At 42.3% G+C, this 12,215-nt stretch overlaps 1 pseudogene; it reads left to right on the forward strand.

Annotated features, from left to right (window-relative positions):
- Window positions 1-9,349: 9,349 nt before the first annotated feature.
- Window positions 9,350-9,989, forward strand: LOC124096332 (large ribosomal subunit protein mL45-like; annotated as a pseudogene).
- Window positions 9,990-12,215: the final 2,226 nt, after the last annotated feature.

A 12,215-nucleotide genomic window follows, 5' to 3' on the forward strand; every position in this document is an offset into this window, starting at 1 on the left:
GCCACAGGTCTCTAGGTAGACATATGGGCAGAGTTACAACTAAAATAATGCATTCCCTCAATGCTCAATTTAAAATAAGACCGCAACAAAATACACCAACCTTGTTTCATTACCAGATTTCCACTACTAAACTACTAGCAAGAAGGCATGTTCCCAGTGAATTAAAGTAATCCTATAGTATAGCCAGCAGATGCACACACATCAGTAGCTCACATCAAAATGTAAATCTTTCAGCACTTGATACCATCTTTCCTGTGTGTTTCCCTGTGCCCCTCTGCTGCCAGCATAAGGAACAAGTCCTGATACACAATGCCCCTCTGATGCATTGTGGTTTATTTAAAGCAATTCCAGGTCCAAGATGAATGTTTTCTATCAATTATAACAAAAAGATATTTTCAAATTGGCTAATTCACTAGCACTTCTTTTTTTAATTCTTTAATTTTTTTATAGTTGTAGATGGATAGAATTCGTTTATTTTATTTTATTTTTTTACTTTCAGGTGGTGCTGAGGATCAAACCCAGTGCCTCACTCATGCTAGGCAAATGCTCTGCCACTGAGCTATAGTCCCAGCCCATTAGCACTCCTTTTTATGATTCACTTCACTTCAGGACATCTAGAAAGCTTATATGTTGTGAAATGAAGTAGGAACATTGTGCACAATGAACACAGTTTCCCAAAAATGCACAGATGGCTGATCTATGGTTATAATGTAAACCTGTATCCAGATATGGAGACAGTAGCCAAGAGCACTTCCCCTCACACTTCCTCTTTTCCTGCTTCCCCATTCCAGGGACTAAATTGATGACTATTCCTAGCCCCAAAGAGTGGATTAACAAGGGTCATCTCAGAAGGCAGTTCTTCCTCAAGATTAACAAAAGGATATTGATACAGGGGTCATTTTGTTACTTCTAACAACCATTGGGCATTAGGACTTATCCTTTAATACCCAGCAAGATTAACTAAAATGCACATGTAACAATGGCTAGACAATCTGAACTAATCTAAGGGGAACAGAATGCTTCTCTATGCATACTTTCTTCTTTCCCCACTCCCACTCAGTGAACTCTCAACCTACCTTCCAAGATATCAAGTTCAACAACTCCATTCCCCCACATGGCAACCATTCCTATGTAGTAACAACACATCCTTAAAGGGTATTACTTTAGCTCTCTACTTTTACCATGTTTTGTGAGCTTTTAAACATCTAGAAACAGTAGATGTTTTCAACTAGACATACAGTAGCACTGAAGAAACGGCAGCACTTACTTGACAAAGGCTATACTTTGAAGCAAGACTCCCCCTTTTTTTAAAGGCTGGAATTTGAAAGTTTCTTCCAAACAGTAACTTTCTGGCCTAGAACTCTTCCCTTTCTAGTCTTAACCCATGGGTCAGTATATGCAACTGTAATGCTGAGAGATGACTTTAACAATTTCACTTCCTAACTGGTTTTAAGAACAGTCTTTTCTATGAATTTAACAAAACTAGATCTATCTAGATCTATGTAGAAAGAACTCCACATTTCTTATAAAAAGTGTATCTCACAACACCACTGAAATATTAATATCTATTTTTTTAACCACTTGGTGTGTTAGTTTACTAACTCTTGTCCTACACTGGCAATCTCTTTAACATCTAGATAGACTAGATGTAAACTTGGACTCATTTGTCCTTTATGTACACTCTTTACACAGAATAGTAAAACAAAACTCACAAATATAAGGGACAATGGTCAATTGTGCCTCACAGAAAATACACTGGTAAAAAGCCCTTTATATTTTCTTTTCCTTCTTCCTCCCTGAACCAGCTCTGATATAATATGTCCTGCTCAGAGAAGTGTTTGGATCATTCTATTTCCACAAGACATATTTCCTCATGAATTTTAACCAAAAGATATCTAGGACATGTCTTATTTACTACCTCGACTTTTAACATACTTTGTGCACTTCTCCACATCTAGAAAGACTAGATTTTTGAAATAAGGATTTAAGTTTGTCAATTAGGTGCATAATAGTTTTAAATAAACTGCACACATGCAACAGTGGTTACACCTGAAAGTGTCTTCAAAGTAGGATCATTATTGCCTAGAATTCTTCACTTCTTCCAGTTCTTTCTTCTCTGTCACATGTATGACACCTGAGTGTCACATGATGAGTTGTTACAATTCCACTTCCAAAAGTCCTTTAGAAGACTGCCTTTCTATGAATTGTAACAGAAAGTGTACAAAATGTGTGAGTTTACTAACTCTACTTTTGTCATACATTGGCAACCTCTTTAATATCAAGAGACTAGATGTTATAAAATTAGGACTCCTTTGTCCAATATATATACAATATATACAGTATAGCAAAGTGAAATGAAATGCATGGTATAGGGCAATGGGTAAACTGAAATGTTCTAGCACACTCTAGCAAAACACTTTTGGCAACTTCTTCCCTCCCACCTCCCTCAACCCAATGAACAAGTACAGATAGAATTCTGTCAAGAGGTGGTTTAACAATTCCAAACACAGTATTTCTCATCAGTTTTAAAAGCTATTGACAAAAAGTTTCAATTCTACAACTTCTACTTTTAAATATATCAAACGTTTCTGAATATATAGAAAGACTAAATATTCTACATAAGAACCTGTCCAAATGCACACAGCACTGGTAAATAAAATTGCATGTGTACCATTGGTTATAATCCAACGTGTCTTCTCATATGACCATTTTGTCCTTGAAACTTTCTCTCCTCATTTCCTTCTATTTTCAGTCCAGGGGACAAGTAGAGGCATCTGTAACACTTAGAGATGGTTGAACAAATTCATATCCAAAAGTCATTTACAAAGGACAAGCTTTCCTATGAATTTCAACAAAAAATGTACAAAATGTTCTAATTTTACTAACTACTTGGTCATACACTGACAACCTCTTTAATATCTAGAGACTACACATTACAAAATCGAGACTCAGTTGTCCCTTATATACACTATATATACAGCAAAACAAAATGCACAAAACATACAGAAAACTGATGTCGGAAAATGTCCAAGTATGAACACACTAACATATGACCTTCTGCAATTGCTTCCTTCCCACCTCCTCCACATCACTGAGCAAGTACAGTCAGTGCTATACTGCTCACAGAGGTGGTTTAATAGTTCCATTCCCAAAAGACTATTTCATATAAATTTTAGCCAAAAGATATTTAACATACGTTGGTCCCTTCTAGAAACTAGACAAGACTAATTGTTTCAAGTGAAGACTCAATTTGTCCACTATGTACATGACAGTCTTGAGTACACTTCACTCATGTAACAATAGTTCTAATTTGAAAATGTCCTCAAAATATGAGCATTCTGGCCCTTCACCAACCCAGTGGGCTATAATGCTCAAAATTTCACAAGACAATCTTTCCTAGGAATTTTAACATAAGAAATACAAAATTGGATTACTAATTGTACTTTTGTCATACACTGACAACTTCTTTAACATCTAGAAAGACTAGATGTAGATGAGGACTCATTTGTCTTTTATATACACTATGTACACAGCAAAGTAAAACAAAACCCATAGACTTAAGGTACAACTCTTAGCTCATGGTAAGCACCCTGGCACGGTGCTCCCCAGAACCAGCAATCCCTGCTACCCAACAGGGGTTTGGCCATTGTGCACCTCCTGCCCCCACCGCCCGAAAAAAAATTTCATAAAAATTTTAACAAAAGATTTACAAAATGTGTTCTATATTTTACACTTCTACATTTAACATATATCGGGCACTTTAGAACATTTAGAAAGTCTAGATTTTTTTTAAGTACTTCACATTTTCACTATATATACACTAATGAGGAATAAAATGCACATACAAAACAACAAAAATGTCTTTTCTGTAAAACCAGTCTGGCACAGGACCTCCTTCTCACGGTCAGTCTTCTGCATGTCCATCAACCCCCGAACAGACTGGACACGTGTGTCTCCTAGAGGCGGACTAACAGATCCCCTTCAAAGTCCCTTCCAGAGGCATTTCTGATTTCTTCAAACACAGGGGCATTTACAAGAGGTTACTTCCTAACCCTACCAGAGGTCGGGAATCCTCTTCCCATTTATGAGGCCCACAGCAGCAGCAGTTTTCAAAGGTTGCAGGCAAGTGGCAAGCAGCTTTTTTGTGCTGTGCCCAGGTCACCTACAAAGGCCCGCGTCCTGCCCCAAGCGGGTGGACATTTCCAAGGGTCAGATGAGGCGTCGTGCTCTGTCCTTTCTCTCTTTCACAGAACCACCACCAGCCATCCGAGGCCGCTGACTGTCCCACCCACCATCCTCTTGGGGGCTGTGCTCACCTCCCAGGACCCTTCTGGTCTCTGTGAGCCTTGCGGGGACAAGGTGTATCTCCAGGAGCCTGCCCTGCGCGCTCCTGGAGGGCCCTGGGGTGGGCGGCTCCACTGTCCAAGGCGCGGCCCAGCTTTCAGGTGTCCACTCTCCTTCTTGGGACCTCGAAGCCCCTGCTGGCCTCCAAGGCGTTCGTGCGGCTGCCAATCTCCTTGCCATGCCACGCCCGCCGCCACACAAAGGCGCCATGTCCTTGGCAGCAGCTTCAGCTGCGAGGGACAAGGAGGCTCTTAGGCCATTTGTAGGGCCAGAAGAGCCAGGCAGCCCATGGAGTTCTGGGTTGACAGGTCACTGCCGCCATCAGGTCATCCATCCTGTTTGATAGGCTCACCAGTCCTTAACAGCCAGGACAGCCAATGGGCAGTCGCAGATGGAGCTCTGGGGATCTGCAGGGGAGGACGTGTCCTGTCCTGGAAGCCCCTAGCTAACTCATCCGCATGGGGTCAGGGCCCCCAGAGGGCCCAGGAGAGCAGGTAGCGCTCTGTTTCTCACCAGGCTGGCTGCCAGACCTCCCTTTATACTTTGTATTTGGATACAAGGTCTAGCTAAGGTCTCCAGAAGGAGATCCTCTTACCTCACCCTCCTGAGTTGCTGGGGTTACAACTTCTTTCTGTTCCCTTTGCTCTTTCTTTAAGTCATGTTCTGTCTGTAAAACCAATCAACTTTGCTTGAGCCATGGGAACACTTCCTCTATTTTATGGAATAAAGCATTGCCTCATTCTAGAAGAAAAAATAAAGCCAGGGCTTAGGGATGTGGCTCAGGGGTAGAGCACTTGCCAGGCATGTAAAGACCCTGGGTTCAATCCCCATCACCAGAAAATAAATAGGTAGGTAGGCAGGTAGATGGAGGGATAGATAAAGCCAATTAGGATCTTCAAATAAGTTGAAATTTATCATCATTTAACATTACTAAGTGCTGCATTTGAAGGTGGAAACCTTCCCCTTCAAACTTTGGTCTGTGTTCCTTCCTCCCTCCTCTTCTTCAAGGCAATGTTCAGTCAGTAGGAGGAGCCTTCTTTGTATTTATGTTCACAGCCCCACAGAAGACACAACCTCAACCACTTGGCTTTTCAGCTTTGATTCTCATCAGACTCCAGATGGGCAAGGAACCAAGTTTTCTACCTCCACCTTCTCTGCTTTTTCCCTCTTTCTTTCTTTTCTTTTATTTTTTTTTGTGTGTGTGTATGAAGACATGAAGTATTTACATTCCATTCCTTAACACTCAGCCACACCTTTGTCTTCCTCCTAGATTTGCAGTTGAAGATACTAACAGCTCTATGCTATTCCTTTGGTTGAAATATTTTCTGCTACCCATTGATTGGTTAGAGTTGATTTTTCTAGAAGTTTTCTCAAGCATGAAATGTTCACAGGTGAACAATAAGACTACCAGGATCTGGGATGATAATTTTGATAGCTGGGTGATGAGTCAGGGAGGGTGTATAATATTCTACTTTATGCATGACATTTTCTATTTTGAAAAAGGTAAAAAGTTAAAATGTAAAAAGAAGACATTATGTAAACAATATTCTGAGCTCTTTGATGTTTGCATGATGCTATAGGTTTTGTTAAATGAGAAGAGGCCATTGTTTTGAACTAAGGTCCTACAGAGATCAGGATGAAGACCAAAATGGAGTTGTTAGGTAGGGGCTAGCAATGAGCCATGAAATGCATGGTAAGGTCATAAAGGGTTTTTAAATTACTTTAGGGTCCTTCTTTAGACTCACTTAAGAAATCCAATGGTGGCAGTTAATCAGTAGAAAAAGGGAAGGGAGCTATTTGTAAAACACATCAAGAGCAAAGCATTAATGGGACTAACTAGAAAGGGTCCACTGAGGTTGAGGTGAAGTTAGAAATTTCGGCTATAAGTGTCTCCAAGTGTCTGGGAAAGAAGACACCTTTAGTAGTGCAGGTGCACTAAGGTAACTTCTGACCAGTTACTGACCCCAGTGTCCACATTGACATGGGATTGACTTGTAGATGAAGCCCTCCTAAATAGGATGGCCACCATGACAGTTCTGGAGAGGACCAACTAAGTCAAAACTCCACCGTGCGATATGAAGATGTTAAACACCTGGTTGGAGAATGTTGCTGGAGGGGAACCCCAGTTTTCAACCATGAAACAGTACTAAATTTGGAGACAGCATAGGATCCTTTCTGGATCTCTGCTCAGAGATGACCTTCTCTCTCTTTCTCTCTTGAGAGTGCTCTCTGCTTGAGCCTCATTTGGCTATTTCTTTTCACCTCACTTTCTCTTTACTTTCACTGATAATAAAGTTCTCTGCCATGGCTTTTGGTGTCAGAACCCAAGAACCAAGGTTTGGAGTTTCAGATGCCTGCTTTCCTGTGACAGGTAGCTTCATGCTGAAGTTCCAAGTCACCAAGCTGACACTCAGTTGATTATCTGACCTGCCCAGTAATCAGGATTAGAGGGACTGCCAAGTTACCAAAGAGGCCAGTTTCAATTGGCATGATGATGAAGGTGCCTCAGTCTTAATCCTCCCACAAAAAGGCAACCTGAAATAATCTGATGTTAACCAATATTTTTGTATTGAAAGTTAACTTTGAAATGACCCATCTAGTTTTTGCTCTATGTTTCTTTCTTGAAGTTCTTGTCTGTCTGTAAAATGAAAACTCCTGGGCTCAGCTCATCAGAGCATTCGTATTTTCTGAAATAGTGTTACTCTATTCTAGAATAGACAGTCAAGCCAATTGAGATCATTAAGTTGAGTTGTTGTCATTTTGTTCTTGACAATCTATAGCGTTTCTAATTTATCCCTGTCTGGGTTTGAAATCTGTGGCTCATAGATTTGTTCTTGTGTCTTGGAAGGGTTGGAACTCTGCATTCTGGCCCAGGGCTGTCTTCAAACTTGTGATCCTCCTTCTTCAGCCTCATGAGTGGCTGGGATTACAGGTGTGAAGCAGCATGCATGGTTTGTTGTTTTGCAGTGCTGGGCATCAAATACAGAGCCTCATGCATGCTAGGGAAGTGCTCTACCACAGAACTACAACCCCCATACTGCTGTGATGTTTGGATATATATATATATACACACAGTGGACAGACTCTTGCAATTGAGCTAATTAACATATCCATCTCGTCACATATTATTGTCTCCTTGTGATAGGAAGATTTAAGATCTATGCTGGGCATAGTGGACCACACCTGTAACCCTAGTCATTTGGCCACACTGGGCAACTTAGTGCAGATCCTACCACAAAATAAAAAGTTAAAGAGGTGGGAATGCAGCTCAGAGGTAGCACTATAAAAATAAATAGCAGGGCACAGTGTCATATGCCTGTAATCATACACTCAGAAGGCTGAGATAGGTAGGTTGCAACTACAAGACCAGTCTAAGCATGTTAGCAAGACCCTCAGCAATGTAGGGAAACCCTGTCTCAAAAATGTTTTTAAAATGGCTGGGGATGTAGCTCAGTGGTAAAGCACATCGGGTTAGATATATAAATGATAAATAGTGAATATTGTTTCATTGTACATACATACTACATGATTATTACCTGCTCCTTTGATGATGGATGCTTGGATCGTTTTCAAATCTTGGCGATTGTGACCAATGCTGAAATAAACATAGGAGGACAGATATTTTTTCCAGTTGCTGATTTTATTTCCTTCGGGTATGTGCCAAGGATTGCTGGTCCTATACTAGTTCTACTTTTAATCTTTTAATGATTCTCCATAGTATTTTTCATAAGGGCAGTACCTCCTGCCAGAGTTAGAAGGATCCCTTTTCTTCTTATTCTTACCAACACTTGTTCTCTTTTGATTTTTAAAAATAATACCCATTATTTTTAATGGGCGATGTGAGATGCTATCTCATTGTAGTTTTGATTTGTATTTCTCTGATGATTAATGATATTGAGCCTCCTTTCACATATATACTTAGCTCTATTTTAAAATATTAACTACGTGCCATTGCCTGGCTTCCTTCTTTTGAAATTCCAAGTGTGGGTATGTGGGTCTTTCCTACTTTGTTTGCACGTGTATCATTTACTCCCAAATGATACACACGCAATGCTGCATTTCCTTATGATTCCTTTTTTTCTTTGATTTAAAAATTTTGTTCCTTAATTACCTACTGTGTTATCCACTTTCTTGTGCTTCTTATCTGAAAATGTCTTCCTTTGTATCTTCCTTCCTTCCTCCCTCTCTCCCTCCCTCCTTTCCTACTTTCCTTCAATTCTTTCTTTTCTGTGGTACTGGGGATTGAGCCTGGGAATGCTCTACATTTGCAGCCCCTTCCACCCCCCTTTTTAAAGGAAGAGTCTCACTAGATTTCTGAAGCTGGTCTTGAATTTGCCACTCTCCTGCTTCTGCCTCCTGAATCTCTGAGATTACAGGCATGCACTACCATGCCCAGCATTCTTATCTATATTTCTTCTAATTTACTCATGTATTATGTACGTCCTGCAACTCCTCTTGTCTGGCCATTTCATTTGAGAATTCTGGTAATCCTGACTTACATTTTTCCATCATAACTGCTACTGTTTATAAAGTGTCTTCAGTTGTTTTCAAAATTCATGTTGGAAGGTTGTGTAATCATTTTCATGTGCCTTTTATGAAGTAAACTTGTCAAGTAGGATTTCCATATTTTTTCTTGTTGTTGCTGTTTGTACTGAGGATTGAACCCAAGGGTGGTTTATCAATGAGATATATCGCCAGCCCTTTTTATTTTTGATTTTGAGAGATGGGGTCTCTCTAATTTGCTGGGGGCCTCACCAAGTTGCCTATGTTGGCTTTAAACTTGTGATCCTCCTGCCTCAGCCTTTCAAATTGCTGGGATTATAAACCTGTTCCATCATGGCCATCTTGGTAGGATTTCTTCATGTGCAATGTAGCTTTTGTTTTCTTTCTCATATTTAAAAGCAGTGTGTTTTGACTCGCAACCTAGCTCCACCCTTTGCGCCTTCTCTCCCACCTCACACTCTTCTTGCAGAGCCCCCTTCCCAGCGGCCTTTGCGTGAACAAAATGGCAGCCCCCATGCCTCGGAGGTTGTCTTGCTTATCCAAAGCTTAGGGATGGTGGTCTTGGCAGTCCCTCTTGATGACTCAGTCTATAGCTGTCGTTCCAGTAAGAACTAAAGAACATTTCACACCTCCTGCTTATGAACCCAAATACAAAACAGAAAAGGAGTTTACAGAACATGCCCGGAAAGCAGGATTGCTTATTCCCCCAGAACGTTTGGACCGGCCCATACATGTGGCCTGTGCAGCTGATATCTTTGATGCTTATGTTCCTCCTGAGAGTGGTGCTCCAATGTCATCTTTTTCAAAGGAAGGACTGAAAGAGAGAACTGCGATTGAAGAAAAATGCAGCACCACAATTGTCAATCCGGAAGACAAAAGAATTTGATGCTAATTTTAAAACAGAGGCCTTCCCTGAAAAAGCTAAGGATTTCTTCATAGAAGCTCACCTTTGTCCAAACAACTTAGAATATGACCGGTTTCACACTTTGGTAACTGAACACTGTTTTCCGGATATGGTCTGGGACATCCAGTATAAGACTGTTTGCTGGGGACATCCTAGGAAAGTGGACAGGGGGAGAAATAGTGATTCCCCCAGGTACCTTCTTGCTGGGCATGGTTTGGGGGCAGCTTTGTTCCTCTAATAATGGTGGTGGTTCCTTTCTGCTGACCCTTTCTTTTATAGCCATGGCTCCTTTTGGAGGCTGTGAAGGCCCCTCTTACCCCTGTAGACACAGGAGATAAAACTGCCACTACTGCTGCTCACTGGGTGCTTCACCATTGCTCATTGGTCCCTAAGCCTGTTCCCATTTCCATGAATAGTACCTCTCCTCAAGTTCTCTTTCAATGGGCCCTCTGATGGCCACCAGGAGCCTGCTTGTCTCATGGATATATGAAGGTCATTATGCTGGGAATGTCTTCCCTTGGTGACTAAAGAGCCAAGAGTCCAGTATCTGGATGAGAGTGGATCCCCTATGGCAGGGAGGGGTCAGTGTGTGCAGGATCTGTGGGCACTGCATATACTATGAGCTGAAATTCACGAAGCAGAAGTAGGAGGAGGCCTATGCAAAATGGACCATCACAAAACTTTTGATGTTGTGAGAGCTATAGCCCAAACCACTCAAGAAAATGTTGTGCTTAGCCAGGTACTGCATAGTATGTCTGTAATTCCAGGGATGTGGGTGGCTCAGTCAGGAGGATTGCAAGTTCAAAGCCAGTTTCAGCAATTTAGCAAGACCCTAAGCAATTTAGAAAGTCCCTGTCTCAAATTAAAAAATAGAAGAGACTGGGGATGTGGCTCAGTTGTTAAGCATATTTGGGTTCAATGCCTGCTACTAAAATAATAATGAAAAAAACCCCAACCAAACAAATAAACAATCAAACAATTAAAAGTCATGCTTTAGACATTTGGGAGAGCCTCACATATTTGAATATTTAAAACAAACATTAAAAAAATTGGTAGTTGCTAAGGGACAAATTGCTCTTAGAAAATTTGACTCTCTGTGACCTGATGATTCAGCCTGTTGTTCCTTTGCCAGACTGAGTTATTGGGGAAATTCCCCTTGAAGAATTAGTCTACTCCTGTCAACACCAAATTCTTCTGTCCAAGAGGAGGTGGACTTGTCCTTCTGACTAAGGATATGCTAGCATGGGTGCCTATTCTTTAGACCTTTCTCATGGGGCTCCCTTCTAAGATGAGGCAGTGGTGGGTGTGCTCCACCTGAGTTATCTTCAACTTGCTCCAGACACTTGAAATTGTTCTGTTGCAGGAGATGTTTGAGTCAGCCCCTCAGACCAGAATCCATTCCTGGTAAAAGTGTCTCTAGTGAAGGATCCAGCCTCTAGGGTGCAATGTAGGGGCACATGTGTTGCGCTGGGAGCACAGGGGCTGGTTATAGATGGAGATGGGAAACCAAGGGGCACTAGACCCAGGCCAGAGCTGAAGGGACTGGTGTCCGCATCCATTCTTGGAAGTTTGGTTTCTTGCCTTTTCTCCATCAGGCATTTGGAACCTGTATCTTGGCAAAGGGCCCTAGAGCGTCCGCATTTAGGTGGTCAACTTGAGGCAGTGTATTAAAGAGGACAGGGAGGGTGGAAGAATCCTGGCCTGTCTGGACTTGGAGGATCAGTCTGTAGGGGAGACTGATTAAAGAGGACAGGGAGGGTCAGCAGTATCTGAGAGGGAGGGGAAAAGCAGCTGTTCAAAGAGGCTGTAGTGAGCAGGCCTCCAGGTAGGCTCCTGTGGACAGAGCCCTGCTGAGGGGCTGAGCTCTGAGGAGGGTCTGTCAGGGCTGGTGAGCTCCTGAGAGGGGATCTCTGACAAGCACACTAGCTGGGGCTTGTGGGGTGGGGTCTGGAAGCGGGTGGGTATCACTTCTCAGGGGAGGGGCAGAGAGGACCACTATGGAGGTGAGAGTCACACACAACCTCCAAGGAAACAGAAAAGGGGTTTGATGGGTCCAGGGAGCATCCTCATGTGTCCCTCTGCCCCAGTCCCATCAGCTTCCCTGGCTCCCCGACCTCCACCACCCTTGCCCTGGGTGGCCTCTGGAGCTGTAACAAGGGCAGCATAGGGTCATCTGGATCTGCTTAAGCTCCACAGTCCCCACCTTCATGGTACTTCCAAGGTCCTTGTGTCATAGGTATCTACTTGGATAACTTGCAAGTGGAGAATTATTATAATCCTTTTGTTAACGAGGCCTCTTTCAAATTGTTTAAGCCTTGATCCACCTCTGCCCAAGGGAGGTGGCAGTGATACGTGTGGGGCTGTGGCCTAGGATCCTGAGGTGCTGCTGCCCACAGCATACTCTACCCACCCCAGGGAAACTGGTCTTAGCTCAGAGCTCTCCCAGCAACTTGGCCTGTGCCAT

The sequence above is a fragment of the Marmota monax genome, unplaced genomic scaffold (genome assembly GCF_021218885.2).
Source record: "Marmota monax isolate L192 unplaced genomic scaffold, Marmota_monax_Labrador192_F-V1.1 WCK01_AAM20220418_F8-fsc00004, whole genome shotgun sequence".
NCBI lineage: Eukaryota > Metazoa > Chordata > Mammalia > Rodentia > Sciuridae > Marmota > Marmota monax.